This window comes from Trachypithecus francoisi, unplaced genomic scaffold (genome assembly GCF_009764315.1).
Source record: "Trachypithecus francoisi isolate TF-2019V2 unplaced genomic scaffold, Tfra_2.0 Lachesis_group10, whole genome shotgun sequence".
In the NCBI taxonomy this organism is placed as follows: Eukaryota; Metazoa; Chordata; class Mammalia; order Primates; family Cercopithecidae; genus Trachypithecus; species Trachypithecus francoisi.
This window is the reverse complement of record NW_022681455.1, coordinates 70,323,293-70,338,818: the sequence shown is the minus strand read 5'-3', so window position 1 is coordinate 70,338,818 and position 15,526 is coordinate 70,323,293. Positions and strand designations below refer to the sequence as shown.

Sequence of the window (15,526 nt, the reverse complement as noted above, 5' to 3'; positions counted from 1 at the left end):
ATGTGGTGCAACCATGCTCAACGCAGCCTCAACCTCCCAAGCTCAAGCCATCTTCCCACCTCAGCTTTCCAAGTAGCAGGGACTACAGGCACATGCCACCAAGCCTGGCTGTTTTTTTTTCTTTTTACTTGTCTTTTTTTTTGAGACGAAGTTTCGCTCTTTCGCCCAGGCTGGAGTGAAGTGGCATGATCTCGGTTCACTGCAACTTTCGCCCCCGGGGTTCAAGCGATTATCTTGCCTCAGCCTCCCAAGTAGCTGGGATTACAGGCATGTGCCACCACATCCGGCTAATTTTTGCAGTTTTGTAGAGATGGAGTTTCACCATGTTGGACAGGCTGGTCCCGATCTCTTGACCTCAGGCGATCCACCTGCCTCAGCCTCCCAAAGTGCTAGGATTACAGGCCTGATGAGCCACCACACCTGGCCTTTTTTTTTTTTTTTTTTTAGATGGACTCTCACTCACTCTGCCACCCAGGCTGGAAAGCAGTGGCACAATCTCTGCTCACTGCAACTTCCACTTTCCAGGTTCAAGCAATTCTCTTGCCTCATCATCCCGAGTAGCTGGGATTACAGGCGTGCACCACCACGCCAAGCTAATTTTTGTATTTTTTTGTGGAGACGGGGTTTCACCATGTTGGCCAGGCTGGTCTTGAACTCCTGGACTCAAGTGATCTGCCCATCTCGGCCTCCCAAAGTGCTGGGATTACATGTGTGAGCCACTTTGCCTTGCCTAAGGCTAATTAAAAAAAAATTTTTGTTTTTTGAGATGGAGTTTCGCTCTTGTTGCCCAGGCTGGAATGCAATGGTGTGATCTTGGCTCACTGCAACCTCTGCCCCCTGGGTTCAAGTGATTCTCCTGCCTCAGCCTCACGAGTAGCTGGGATTATAGGCGTCCACCACCACACCTGGCTAATTTTTGTATTTTTAGTAGAGACGGGGTTTCTCCATGTTGGCCAGGCTGGTCTCGAACTCCTGGGCTCAAGTGATCCTCCTGCCTCGGTGTCCTTATATGCTGGGATTACAGGTGTCAGCCACGATTCCTGGCCCATAGTTTTGTTAACAGTTTCCTGGGCAGTCTCCCGACCTATTTCCAGTGACACCAGGCTTCATTCAGTCTGTTCATCACTGTGACTGAGAGGAAAGCACTGGAATGAGTATTCATTCTGTTTTAAGCAAATTCATGGTTTCCAGGCTGAGCATCACTATTCCTAGAAGTAAAGCATGGAATTGAGTAGGCACACTGTACAGGAACACATACACCATACACAGAGAAAGTGACCCTACAGAAAACACTGCTGAGGCTACCCTACTGGTCACTCTAGAGCACACCACCTGCAACAGTCACCCAGAACATCCAAAAAATAAAGAAAAATAATGATAACTAATATTTATTAAGCACGTCCCATGTGTTCTAAGTGCTTTACCATATTCATTCATTCCTTTAATCCTTGGGGAAAAACCTGTAAGTAGTCTCCTGTCACTAGCCCCATTTTACAGGCGAGGAGACTGAAGAACAGGAAGGTGAAGTCATTTGCCAGTATGCTTGACTGCTGGAAGGGAGGGAGGCTGTGCAAGGCGAGCTGCATGTTTACAGTGCTCCTGGGTTCGTTCTAAGTCTGAGAATCACGGAGTACAGGACTTTCAGAGCTAGAGTTTTTATTTTTTACTTTTTTATGGGATGCACAAACTGCAGAGAAATGGAGTCTACGCACCGAGGCAGCAGTTTGTCACAAAAAGTGGAAGCCAGCTGGAATCCTTTTCAATCCCTTAAAAGAGAGGTTCGCAGGGGCAGAGTGGAGGGAAGGGTCTGGGCTAGGAGATCTTCAAACCTCTTCTTCTTTGGATTTCCCAGTAGCCTCCCACAGTACCTCATTCCAGGACTTCCATGATTACTCTGAAAAGCAAGGAATCCTAGCGTCCCAGGATGTGAGAGGGAGTCCCAGTCCTGTGGGAGGGAAGTTGTGCAAGTGAAAGAGGATGGATCCCATAGCACAGATGGCCTAGGTTTCTACCACCCAGGGCCTGGGCACATGAAGTTCCTTACCCCCAGCCTGTTTCTTTCAGGATCTCCCTGCCAAGATGTGAATCAGCCTTTTTTTTTTTTGAGACGGAGTCTCGCTCTGTCACCAGGCTGGAGTGCAGTGGCACCATCTCGACTCACTGCAACCTCCTCCTCCTGGTTCAAGCAATTCTCCTGCCTCAGCCTCCTGAGTAGCTGGGACTACAGGCATGTGCCACCACGCCTGGCTAATTTTTTGTATTTTTAGTAGAGATAGGGTTTCGCCATAATGGCCAGGATGGTCTCGAACTCTTGACCTTGTGATCCGCCCGCCTTGGCCTCCCAAAGTGCTGGGAATACAGGCGTGAGCCACCGCGCCTGGCCTGTGAATCAGCCTTTTGTCATGTTTCTGGCACCAGCACTTTCTGGAGATGAGGATCTCAACACTGCCCTCAGAATCTGGCTGTCCCATATGGAGCAGGACCTTGAACTCCTGCTGGAATACCAGGAAGAAGATTCTGCTTCAGCTTGTGTAGAAAGGAAAGTTGAGGTTTGACCAAATGGGGCAAGGCTGGGAGGGGATTGTGGGGAGAGAGGAAAGACGTCACTGGGATGCTGGCCTGCAGGACACTAGATTCTGCCTTAGGTTTCAGGTGGGTGGTTCAGGGTGAGCCAGGGGAGCCAAAAGTGTAGCACAGTGGTAAAGACTCCAGGACACTAACCAAGTATCTTTTCTAGGTGACCAGCCACCAAGTAAAGCACTGATGGTTTCAGAATGTGCCTAAACCTGCACCAGTGAGGCAAGTATGCAAAAGGAGTCCCTTTCCAGGATGGACACACTTCCTATAGAGCCGTGTTACCCTGCACAGGGTTGCAACCTGGCTGGGTGCCATTGCTTGCAAACAGACTGGGATCTGTTTTTGTTTTTTTGTTGTTTTGTTTTTGAGACAGAGTTTCGCTCTTGTTGCCCAGGCTGGAGTGCAATGGCGCGATCTTGGCTCACCGCAACCTTCGCCTCCTGGGTTCAAGTAATTCTCCTGCCTCATCCTCCCGAGTAGCTGGGATTATAGGTATGCGCCACCACGCCTGGCTTTTTGTATTTTTAGTAGGGACGAGGTTTCTCCATGTTGGTCAGGCTGGTCTCGAACTCCCAAACTCAGGTGATCTGCCCGTCTGGGTCTCCCGAAGTGCTGGGATTACAAGCGTGAGCCACGGCACCCGGCCTCAGACTGGGATCTGAAATTAGAGAGAATCCCTTGTGGACTGGGGACAGGACAAGACTGCTCTAGATTGGCCCATGGTGCCAGATTAGTTCCTTTAGTAAGCCCCACCTCCTCCAGGGGCACCCGCTAATTGGCTCCCTCAGATCTCGGCTAACCAGTATAAGGCCTCAGCAGTGAATAGCTTCCACCTCCAGTCGGTCCAGGTGGTAGTCACATGGTTAGGATGCAGGAGCCTGGGTTGGAATACAGGCCTTCTTTGTTCCAGTTGTTTCCCAATAATAAATGTTATAAAATTATCAAAGGCACTGTATTAGTCTGTTCTCATGCTGCTACATGAGACTGGGTACTTTATAAAGAAAAGAGGTTTAATTGACTCACAGTTCCACATTGCTGGAGAGACCTCAGGAAACTTACAATCACGGCAGAAGGCACCTCTTCACAGAATGGTAGGAGAATGAATGAGCGCCAGCAGGGGAAATGCCAGATGCTTATAAAACCATCAGATGTCGTGAGAGTCACTTATCACGAGAACAGCATGGGGGAAACCACCCCCATGATCCAATTACTTCTACCTGGTCTTGCCCTTTACACATGGGGATTATTACAATTCAAGGTGAGATTTGGGTGGGGACACAGAGCCAAACCATATAAGGCACACTGCTCACCAACATTAGGTAGAGTTCATAGATTTCTTTCTCCCAGCAATGGATAACCAGAATGAGGATGACTGCTGCAATGCTAACCAGCTAATAAATAGAAGTGGACTGGGATGAGAGTCCATGCAATCGCCTAATGAGCCCCACTACACATATTTGCAAAAATGTAGAATGATGCCATTCTTTTTTGTTTTGGCAAATAGTTATTTTTCATTAAAATGTAATGTTAATATTAGATAAAAACTGACAATAAAAATGTTATAACATGTAGTGGCTATTACTGTCATTTTATTGTTTTAGAGAAACGGTCTCACTCTGTCGCCCAGGCTGGTATGCAGTGGCTCCATCATATTTCACCGTAGCCTCAAACTCCTTAATTCAAGCAATCTTCCCAAGTAGCTGGGACTACAGGCATGTGCCACCACACCTGGTTAACTTTATTGTTCATAGAGATGCAGTTTCATTAGGTTGCTCAGGCTTGTCTCCACTCTCAGCTTCAAGTGATCCTCCCACCTTAGCCTCCCAAAGTGTTATGATTATAGGCGTGAACCATTGTGCCTGACTTATTTTTTAATTTTTTTTGAGACAAAGTCTCGCCCTATTGCCCAGTCTGGAGGACAGTGGCATGATCTCGGCTTGCTGCAAGCTCCGTCTCCCAGGTTCACACCATTCTCCTGCCTCAGCCTCCCAAGTTGCTGGGACTACAGGCACCTGCCACCATACCCGGCTAATTTTTTGTATTTTCAGTAGAGACAGGGTTTCACCGTGTTAGCCAGGATGGTCTCAATCTCCTAACTTCGTGATGTGCCCACCTTGGCCTCCCAAAGTGCTGGGACTACAGGCATGAGCCATTGCGCCCGGCCTGTGCCTGGCTTATTACTATTATTTTAAAATTAATTAATAAAATAATATTTTAAAATGTCAATTTTAGACTGGGAGTGGTGGCTCATACCTATAATTCCAGTACATTGGGAGGCTGAGGTAGGGGGATCACTTCAGGTCAGGAGTTCGAGACCAGCCTGGCCAACATGGTGAAACCCTATGTCTACTGAAAGTACAAAAACTAGCTGGGTGTTGTGGCATGTGTCTGTAATCCCAGCTACTTGGGAGGCTGAGACAGAATTGCTTGAACCCAGGAGGTGAAGGTTGCAGTGAGCTGAGATCACGCCATTGTACTCCAGCCTGGGCAAGAGAGAGAGACTCCGTCTCAAAAAAAAGAACAAAAAACAAACAAACAAAGCTGGGTGTGGGGACTCACGCCTGTAATCCCAGCATTCTGGGAGGCCGAGGTGGGCTGATCACGAGGTCAGGAGTCCGAGACCAGCCTGGCCAACATGGTGAAACCCTGTCTCTACTAAAAATATAAAAATTAGCTAGGCATGGTGGCACGTGCCTGTAATCCCAGCTACTCGGGAGGCTGAGGCAGGAGAATCACTTGAACCTGGGAAGTGGAGGTTGCAGTGAGCCAAGGTCACCCCAGTGTACTCCAGCCTGGGTGACAGAGTGAGACTCCATCTCCAAAAAAAAAAAAAAAAAACAAAATGATCCAGCCTAGGCCCTAAAACCATATAAAAATCTCTCCCTGGCTTTTTTTTTTTTCCCCCCAAGATGGAGTCTTGTTGTGTCACCCATGCTGGAGTGCAGTGGTGCCATCTCGGCTCACTGCAACCTCTGCCTTCCGGGTTCAAGCGATTCTCCTGCCATAGCCTCCTGAGTAGCTGGGATTACAGGCATCCGCCACCAAGCCTGGCTAAGTTTTGTATTTTTAGTAGAGATGGGGTTTCACCGTGTTAGCCAGGATGGTCTCGATCTCCTGACCTCGTGATCCGCCCGTCTCGGCCTCCCAAAGTGCTGGGATTACAGGCGTGAGTCACAGCGCCCAGCTCTCTGCTTATTCTATCATTCATCATTGGTAGCATAAGGAGAGCCCCAACTGCTTAGGTCATAAGCAAAGTGAGGCTCTGTCTCCAACAGCAACAACAACAAGAACAACAACAACAACAAAAAACAGTAAAATTAGATTTAAATATATATGTAAAATAATAAAAATTCATTTGAACTATACCTAACAACCTAAATCGAATCACACCTCAGGAACATCAAACATTTAAATGTAAAAAAGAAAACTCAAACCATACCAGAGGAAACCATTAGCAAATATTTTATAGTCATGGAATAAGGAGGGCATTCCTAAGAATGAAACAAAATCCACAGACAATAGACAATAAACATAAAAAGATTCAGGCTGGGCACAGTGGCTCATGACTGTAATCCCAGCACTTTGGGAGGCTGAGGCGGGGCAGATCACGTGAGGTCAGGAGTTTGAGACCAGCCTGACCAACATGGAGAAACCCCGTCTCTACTAAAAATACAAAATTAGCCAGGCATGGTGGCATGTGCCTGTAATCCCAGCTACTCAGGAGGTTGAGGCAGGAGAATCGCTTGAACCTGGGAGGTGGAGGTTGCGGTGAGCTGAGATCGTTCCATTGCACTCCAGCCTGGGCAACAAGAGCGAAACTCCATCTCAAAATAAACAAAAACAAAAACAAAAAAAGGCTGAATATATTTTGTTGTATGTCTAAATCACATTTTGTTTATCCATTCATCTGCTCATGGATTCCTGGGTTGGTTCCACCTTTTGGCCACTGTTAATAATGCTATTATAAATACTGGCATCCAAGTATCTGTACTTATTTCAGTCTCTGCTTTCAATTCTTTTGAATATAAACCTAAAAATTGAATTGCTGGGTCATAAGGTAATTCTCTAACTTTCTGAGGACACATCAAACTGTTTTTCACAGTGGCTATACCATTTTATATTACCAGTAATAACAAGGGTTCAAATTTCTCAATATCTTTGCCAACAATTTTGTCTTTTCCATCTTTTCTTTTCTTTCTCTTCTCTTCTCTTTCTTTCTTTTTTTTTTTTTTGATGGAGTCTTGCTCTGTTCAGTCTGGAGTGCAGTGGCGTGATTCCAGCTTACTGCAACCTCCATCTCCCAGGTTCAAGCAATTCTCGTGCCTCAGCCTCCTGAGTAGCTGGGACTACAGGCACCCGCCACCACAACCAGCTAATTTTTGCATCTTTTAGTAGAGACAGGATTTTGCCATGTTGGCCAGGCTGGTCTTGAACTCCTGACCTTAGGTGATCCACCTGCCTTGGCCTCCTAGAGTGCTGGGATTACAGGAGTGAGCCACTGTGCTTGGCCCCATTTTTTTGATAATAGCCATTCTAATGGGTATGAATTGGTATCTCACTGTGGTTTTGATCTGCATTTCCCTAATGACTAGTGATGTTGAACCTCTTTTCATGTTCTTATTGGCCATTTGTATATCATCTTTGGAGAAATGTCTATTTAAGTCCTTTGCTTATAATTTATTGTTTGAGATAGGGTCTTGCTATGTTGCCCAGGCTGGTCTCGAACTTCTGGGCTCAGCAATCCTCCTGCCTCAGCCTCCTGAATAGTAGGGAGTATAAGTGTGTGCCAATGCACTTGGCTACTTTATGTTTCAATTGGGTTGTTTGTTATCCTGTATATTAATCGCTTATCAGATATATAATTTGCAAATTTTTTTTTCTCGTTCTGTGGGTTGTCTTTTCATTGTTCTTCATGTTCTTTGATGCACAAAAGTTTATAATTTTGATTAAATCCAATTCATCTTTTTTGTTGTTGTTGCCTTTGCTTTTGGAGTCATATCTGAGAAATAATTGCCAAATCTAACATCATGAAGCTTTTGCCCTGTGTTTTCTTCTAACAGTTTTACATTTAGGTATTTGATCCACTTTAAGTTCTGTATATGGTATAAGGTAAGGAGTCCAGCAACATTCTTTTGTATGTGGATATCCAGCTTTCTAAGTACCATTTTTTGAAAAGACTGTCCCTCCTCCACTGAATGGTCTTGGCACCCTTGTTGAAACACAGGAGGACTTTAAAGTCAACTCAGATTTCTCAGCTTATTGTCTGGGCTCTTAATAACTGCTCCCTCGGTAAATAACAACATATATCAATGCAGTAGTGCCTATTATATGATAAGGCAAGGACTATTGAGCTAATGAAAGTAAAAAGCTTAGAAGAACACCTGTGGTATGTAGTAAAAGCTCAACAAATGTTGGCTATTTCATTATTAAGAATGACACTAGAGTCCAACATCTCACTTCTTTTCATTAAAGGTTTTAACATTTTGCAGAGTCTGTTATGTAAGTCAGGCCAAAAAGTACTATACTCTGATCACAACTAATCTTTGGATTTTCCCCCAAGACATATCCTCATCCACTCCTTTGCTTCTAAGTTTATTTTGCTTCTTATAACAAGTGTTGCACTCAACATCCAAAGATAAATCTTGATCTTAACATATGGCATGCTTTTTGTCAATGCTTTTTCTATGGCTAGTACTAAGACCCTTAGGTTGGCTGAGTGTCAGAGTGCCACTGCACTGCACATTAGCCTGGGTAACAAAGCCAGACCTTGTCTCCCTACAAAAAAAAGAAAAAGAAAAGGGGTCTTGCTATGTTGCCCAGACTGGTCTCAAACTCCTGGTCTCAAGCAATCCTCCCACCTTTGCCTCCCAAAATGTTGGGATTACAGGTATGAACCACTGCACCCAACCAACATTTCCACTTACACTTCACCAAAAGTTTATTTCACTTCAGACTGATTTTCCAAGTGTATGCTAAGAGGCTTTTAGTTGTGTTGATACCACAACTGCTAGTCTACTTATTAAGTCCAGGATTTAAATGCTAAAGACATGAGAACCTGAAAAAGGCTTACACAAACTCCTCTCAGCAAGAGCCCTTAGTCTCCATTCCCACCTTCCCCAGATCCAGCTCACAGTGACCAGTCACCAGGTATCTCTTTTTTTTTTTTTTTGAGACAGAGTCTCGCTCAGTTGCCCAGGCTAGAGTGCAATGGCACGATCTTGGCTCACTGCAACCTCCACCTCCCAAGTTCTAGCAATTCTCCTGCCTCAGCCTCCCAAGTAGCTGGGATTACAGGCACCCACCATCATGTCCGGCTAATTTTTGTATTTTTGTAGAGATGGGGTTTCACCATGTTGGCCAGGCTGGTCTTGAACTCCTGACCTCACGCAGTCACCTCTTTTCTGTCCACCCAATTCCTTCTTCAGTACAGACAGAGTTCCTACTTTATTCTTCTCTCAACATTATAATTATTTTGGGGTTTCTAGGAAGAATTTATCTTACTTATTTCCATATATCAAAGGCCTACGCAGAACAGCTAAATAGATACTGATGAGAAATATACTACTAGACAAACTCTAACACTCACTCAACCTAAAGGTCTTAGAAATTTGTTCTGTAACACACTTTATTCAAACTACACTAGAGTCCTGCATCTAACCAAGAGTAAGGGCTGAATGACTCCTTTTACCCTAGAGTGCACTGGTCTCTGGGATATACAGGCACTCCTCAATCAGTTCTCAGATGATTCTGCCTCTAGGAGCAACAGAAACTAGAGGAAATCATGTCTGGGCTTACTTGAAGTTGTGTGCTCATCCAAAATCTGCCTTGCTCATTCAAGAGTCCAGGTATCATTGGTCTTTGAGGTCACTAGGCAGCATCCAGTCTTTGAAGCAAACCATTCCAGGTTTTTGACTCTGCTTTCCTGTCAATGTCAGCTAGAGGAACTCTTCTCCCTGCCTTGGCCCTGGCTGGTCCTGGTTCCACTCTGGCTCATTTGCTTCTGTACCTGGCCTATGATACCATATGATTAATTCCTTCCTGTGTGCCTCTGGCCCCAGCTTGCCAAGGGAATGCACTCAGAGCGGCTCTACCTATTCCTGTCCATCAGTTGCTGGTTGAGCACTGGCACTGCACATACCTGCTCTACAGAATCTTAAACCTTCAGGAGTCTACCTGCTCACAGGTCCTGTGTTCCTACAGGCCTTCTTCATCAAGAGTGGGGTCACAGTTTTGCCCCAAGAGGGCAACCTGCCTCCTTGTTCCTGTACTGGCTTGAGACTCCTAGGCTGTGTGTGAACTAGCTGATAGGCCAGAAGCTTTAGGATGAAAAGAATACTGGAGAAGTCCTCAAAGTTAGAACTTTTATTGGTGTCTGTGTCCCCTCACTCCCGTTACCTATCTTGACCCTTCCCTACTTACCTTAGTGATTTTGTGATTTCAGTGAAAAAGACGCAACCTAGAGAAGACTGCGAGGTCCCATACCTTCCAGGTGGCAGAGTCGACCTTAGACAGGGCCTTGCTTTGTTGCCCGGGCTGGAATGCAGTGGTGCGATCTCAGCTCACAGCAGCCTCGCACTTTCGGGCTCAAGCAATACTCCCACCTCAGCTTCCCGTATAGCTGGGGCTACAGGCATGCACCACCATGCCCAGCTAATTTTTAAATTTTTTGTAGAGACAAGGTCTCCCTCTGTTGCCCAAGCTGGTCTCGAACTCCTGGGCTCAAGCGATCCTTGCGATTTGGCCTCCCAAAGTGTTGGGATTACAGGTGTGAGCCACCGTGCCCGGCCTGACCTTTTGTAAATACTCCCAACTAATTGTTCAAACCGACTTGAACAAAAGAATCTTCTTCCCAATACTGCCAGAGAGGGCAAAATTCTTCAAATTCATGTTTGAGGCCATAAACCAACAGGAGTAAAATGGAATCGGCAGCAAGCAATGACAAGAAACCCAAGAACACTCATTTCCCTCCAGCCCAAGTGGCAGCTGGGATCTCAAATACACCACGGTGTGATGCGTGACAGTCTGTTCACTGGGGATGTAGAGCATTTAAAGTGCCCTGCAGAGGGTGGGCCTGGATCACCTCCCCGCCCCCCCCCCCCCCCCCGCAGACACCCCGCCTCAGGCAACATTCCTGGGGAGTCTGGACCTCCCTTGGTGGACAGACTCCCGAGGGTCTCTAGGGTTTTTCACCCCATCTCGGGGTGAACTGAAGGCATGGGAAGAGGCGGCCCCACAGCCTGGGTCCCCTAAACCCCTCCGGGCTGAGAGCAAGAGATGCCGCCTGGAGGCCACTCACCAAGCAGCTCCGCTGGCTCGGCACTGGGGGTCGTCCAGGTCTGGGTCCTTGCCACTGGCTCCTCCCTCCGCCCACCCTTGCCTCCCGGACTCAAGAACTGCTGGGCTCTCCGGGCGCCGGCAGTGGGCTCCGCAGGCGGTCTCCTGCACAGAGCAGGCGGGAGGAGCGCTTTCGGTTGCTTCCCATGCCGCAGCCGCGCGCTTCCGGCGAGGTCGCCGCCACTTCCGCTCGAGCGCGCCTAGCGCGGCGCGAGCCGGGACCCCGGGAATGGTCCGGCGCGCGGCCCAGGAGGCACTGCTGTCTCCTCACAATCGACCGGGCCTGTAGCTGCCGCCGCTGCCCTACTTAGGGAGTGGCCCAGGCCGGCAGAGCGCCACCCTCACCTCCTTCATTCCTACCAAGCCCAACCTTGGCTACCTGACCCCCGTGTGGTCTCGAACTCGGTTAGTCTGGTGAAGGGACAGCGAAGCCTGGGTTCCCGGCGGCATCACTGAGATGCTCAGTCCTGAATTCTGCCCTCCATTAGGATTATCTGCTTTGTGGGATAATTTCCTCATTGGTTGAGTCAGTGAGTTGCGTGTCTGCAAGAGAGCATCCTATCTGGTGGGTCTTCATCTAGTTCTTGCACATTTCTTACTAAGTTCATCCTAAGAATATCTTACAGATAAGGAAACTGAGCTGCAAAGAAGTGTAAAAACAGTGGAAACAGGAGATAGCAGTATAAAGAGAAAAAACATAGCCTGACTTTCCTCTATTGTTAATTGATTTGGGGACATTTTAAACTTATAGAAAGAAAAGAAATACAGGTTTTGCTGACACTTCTCAAAACAAAATTGGTGTAACACCTTTAAAATGTAAACTATTATGCTGGATATATTTGTATTATTTTGAAGTCATTTAAAGTAATGGCATGAGGTGTTGCCTGCTGTTGGACCAGTAGTTTCTTTTTAGTATTCCAGCAAAGGCATAGTGAGGAAATAGGAAAAAAGAAGGAAAGCTGTAACAGGAAAAAAGGAAAAGGAGGAGCAGATGAAAAGGGCAGGAAAGGTTTAACATTTACGTAGCACTTGCTATGCACCAGACACTTCTAAGCTCTTTAAATGTATTATCTAGTTCTCACCACAGCCCTATGAAATGGGTATACTGTTATCACCTCTGGTTTACAAAGAAGGCAAGTGAGGTTCAGAGAGGTTAAGCAAGTGGCCCAAGGTTATACAGTAAGTGGCAAAACTTTTGCGTGAGCACCTCAGTTTGGCCCCAGAGACTATGCTTTTTTTTTTTTTTTTTTTTTTTTAAAGTAGCTGGGATTACAGGCATGCGCCACCATGCCCAGCTAATTTTTGTATTTTTAGTAGAGACGGGGTTTCACCAAGTTGGCCAGGCTGGTCTCAAACTCCTTACCTCAGGTGATCCGCCCACTTCGGCCTTCCAAAGTGCTGGGATTACAGATGTGAGCCACCATGCCCAGCCTATGCTTCTAATCACCACACTATATTTCCTCTGAATAGAGGGTAAGACTTGAATTAACTGGATTTGATGCTACTGAGTAAGAGTAGACGAGAGGTTTGCAAGGAAATTACTCTTCCATGATGTGAGAGTATGGGCTAAAATGTTCCATAGAACAAAAATACCATGAATAAAGTTTCAAAAGAGGAAACATACAGTGCACAAAGAATTAACATCTGGAATAGACAGTGAAAACAAATATATATAAGAAAAAGACAACCCTATAGAGAAATGGACAAATGTATAAATAGACAATAGATGAAGAAGTAAGAATGAAGTAAAACTGACCACATAAAGAAGATGCTTAACTGCGCTAGTGATGCTGGCATGCAAAGCAAAACAATAGAGAGATCCATTTTCTCCCACACTGGCTAAAACTGAAATTTGAAAATATCAATTTTGTGGAAAAGTGAATATTCTTAGTAGAAGTATAAACCAGGATAGCCAATGCCAGGGCTGGGGGTAGATTTGGCGGTATTAATTGAAGTAAAATATTAAAATTAAGTAATCTTTGAAGTAATATTGATTATAATGAAAAACATTGCTTCAGACATTCTAATTTAACTTTTTTATTCTACAGATCAACAGGAGTTCAAAAAGAGGTATGCAAAATATTTAACTGGAAATATTTTTTTGCATAATAGTTTAAAATTATAAAAATGTAATTTCAGCAGGTAAATAAACTATGGTAATAGTTTACTCATTCTCTAAACACATATTTGTTGATTGCTTACTAGGTATTAGGCATTATTCTGAAATTGAGGATAAATTGACAGTTATCTCTGTGAACTAGAGAAAGATGATAGGGTGGGTCAGGGGCTAATTAACATTCCCCAGCCCAGACCCTTCCCCTTAATTCTTTGTTACGTCTTGATACAATGATTTCAGTTTGTTCTGTAAATCACACTGGACTCCCCTGTAATGACTACAGAAACAAAAAGGTTTTTTATATGGATATATGGGTATACCTCAATTTCAAGGTATAAAGGCACAATAGCGGACTCTAGGAATGAGGAAAGCTGGAAAGGAGGGGGCCATGCTGATACTGACCATCAAGAAAAGCTTGAAGGCCGGGCGCGGTGGCTCAAGCCTGTAATCCCAGCACTTTGGGAGGCCGAGACGGGTGGATCACGAGATCAGGAGATCGAGACCATCCTGGTCTACACGGTGAAACCCCGCCTCTACTAAAAAATACAAAAAACTAGCGGGGAGAGATGGCGGGCGCCTGTAGTCCCAGCTACTCGGGAGGCTGAGGCAGGAGAATGGCGTGAACCCGGGAGGCGGAGCTTGCAGTGAGCCGAGATCGCGCCACTGCACTCCAGCCTGGGCGACAGAGCGAGACTCCGTCTCAAAAAAAAAAAAAAAAAGAAAAGCTTGAAGAGATGTCCCAAATACCCTGATGACTTACTTTTCACTGAAATGCAAAGAAATTGGCATCTTAGATATGCTTCCAAAGATTGTGCCCTCCCCTCCGGACAGCTTTTAATGAAGGCAGAACTACAGCAAGAGAAACAGCCAGATAATTGGTTAAAAAGAAAGACTTGCAGGGGCTTGTTTCTTACTATGTTTATATGGTAAATGCCTAGTTAGAACAAAGACAAAAGAGCTTGATCATGGTTTGCTCACACTATCCCTGGTGAATAGATTCAATTACAAAAGAGACTGATGCTTCAACCATAGGAAAAACCTTGTCAAGCTCTCAACTTAGACCACAACATGCTTGTTTAAAAGTGTGGAGAAGGGGCCAAGAGAGGAAACAACATGACAAGGAGTTTATAAATCTAAAGGATGACTTTCTTGCTGCATCTAACTAATATGTGACTGCTTCTGCATTCCCTTTGATCTATTCTTGGCTTTCTGAATGTAAATATTTTTGTCCTAAAAATTGGGGACCAGATCTGGTCCTCTCAAGGGGAAGTAAGAAGAACCCCAATGTCTTTCTTCTTCCAGCTAATTTAAAATAATTGGATTTAGCCAGTTGTGGTAGTACATGGCTGTAGTCCTAGTTATTCAGGAAGCTAGGGCAGGAGGATGGCTTGAGCCCAGGAACTCCAGGCTAGTGCGCTATAACTGCCCCTATGAATAGCCACTGCACTCCAGCCTGGGTGACAAAGTGAGACTCCGTCTCAAAAAAAAAGAAAAAAAAAAAGCATATTGGATTTGTCAGCAGAAAGCCTTCCAAAATGAGGAAAGATGGGACCTGGACTCAGTAAAAATCCCAGCCTCCCAGAGTGCTGGGAGTACAGGTGTGAGCTACCATGCCTGGCCTAGATAATTCATATATATGAAATCATACTATATTTGTCTGAGGGTCAAAGAGTTTTACTTGGCCATGAATATCAGACAGCACAAGTTGCTCTTAACTATTTAAAGATGAATTATAATCAAGAACCAGAAAGGGCCAGGCTTGGTGACTCACACCTGTAATCCCAGCACTTTGGGAGGCTGAGGCAGGTGGATCACGAGGTCAGGAGATTGAGACCATCCTGGCCAACATGGTGAAATCCTATCTCTACTAAAAATGCAAAAATTAGCCGGATGTGGTAGTGTGCGCCTATAGTCCCAGCTACTTGGGAGGCTGAGGCAGAAGAATCTCTTGAACCTGGGAGGCAGAGGTTGCAGTGAGTCAAGATCATGCCACTGCACTCTAGTCTGGCGATAGAGTGAGACTTCGTCTCAAAAAAAAAAAAAAAAAAAAAATTCCCAACAAGACCCCAGACATCCTCAGTTGGTTGCTACTGTTAGAGAATCCCCAAACCAAATTCCTAAGGAAGGCCATGCCTTGCTCTTTGTTTTTGTTTATTCTTTTGAGACGAACTCTGTCACCCAGGCTGGATTGGAGTGGTACGATGAAAGCTCACTGAAGTCTTGACCTCCTGGGCTCAAGCAATCTTCCCACCTCAGCCGCTCAAGTAGCTGGGACTATAGGTCCATGCCACCATGCCCAGCTAATTTTTGTATTTTTTTGTAGAGATGGAGTTTCGCCATGTTGCCCAGGCTGGTCTCAAACTCTTGGGCTCAAGCTGTCTGCCTGCCTCAGCCTCCCAAAGTATTAGGATTACAGGCTTGAGCCACTGTGCCCCACTGACCATGCCTTTTAATATATATTAGTCAGAACCTTCTTTGAGAAATTTTTGGTAAGGGTCT

The 15,526-nt window shown here is 45.6% G+C and overlaps 1 protein-coding gene and 1 pseudogene across 5 annotated transcripts in view; one reads left to right on the top strand and one right to left on the bottom strand.

The window, feature by feature from the left end:
* The window catches only part of LOC117087444, a 28,971-nt pseudogene extending 17,978 nt beyond the window's left edge, over positions 1 to 10,993 (bottom strand). The window contains exon 1 of the transcript XR_004438815.1: positions 10,874 to 10,993. The product of XR_004438815.1 is annotated as a eukaryotic translation initiation factor 3 subunit E-like (transcript). The remainder of the gene's footprint in view (positions 1 to 10,873) is intronic.
* The window catches only part of KHDC1 (KH domain containing 1), a 69,187-nt gene that overhangs the window by 37,682 nt on the left and 15,979 nt on the right, over positions 1 to 15,526 (top strand). The window contains exons 1-2 of one of the 4 annotated variants that reach the window (XM_033217662.1): positions 11,378 to 11,476; positions 12,960 to 12,981. The exons of 1 other annotated variant lie outside the window; for it this stretch is intronic. The gene's annotated coding sequence lies outside the window, so the exon portion shown is untranslated. Of the gene's footprint in view, positions 1 to 11,106; positions 11,477 to 12,959; positions 12,982 to 15,526 lie in introns of those variants that run through there. 2 more of the 4 variants (XM_033217661.1, XM_033217663.1) reach the window with 2 other exon arrangements.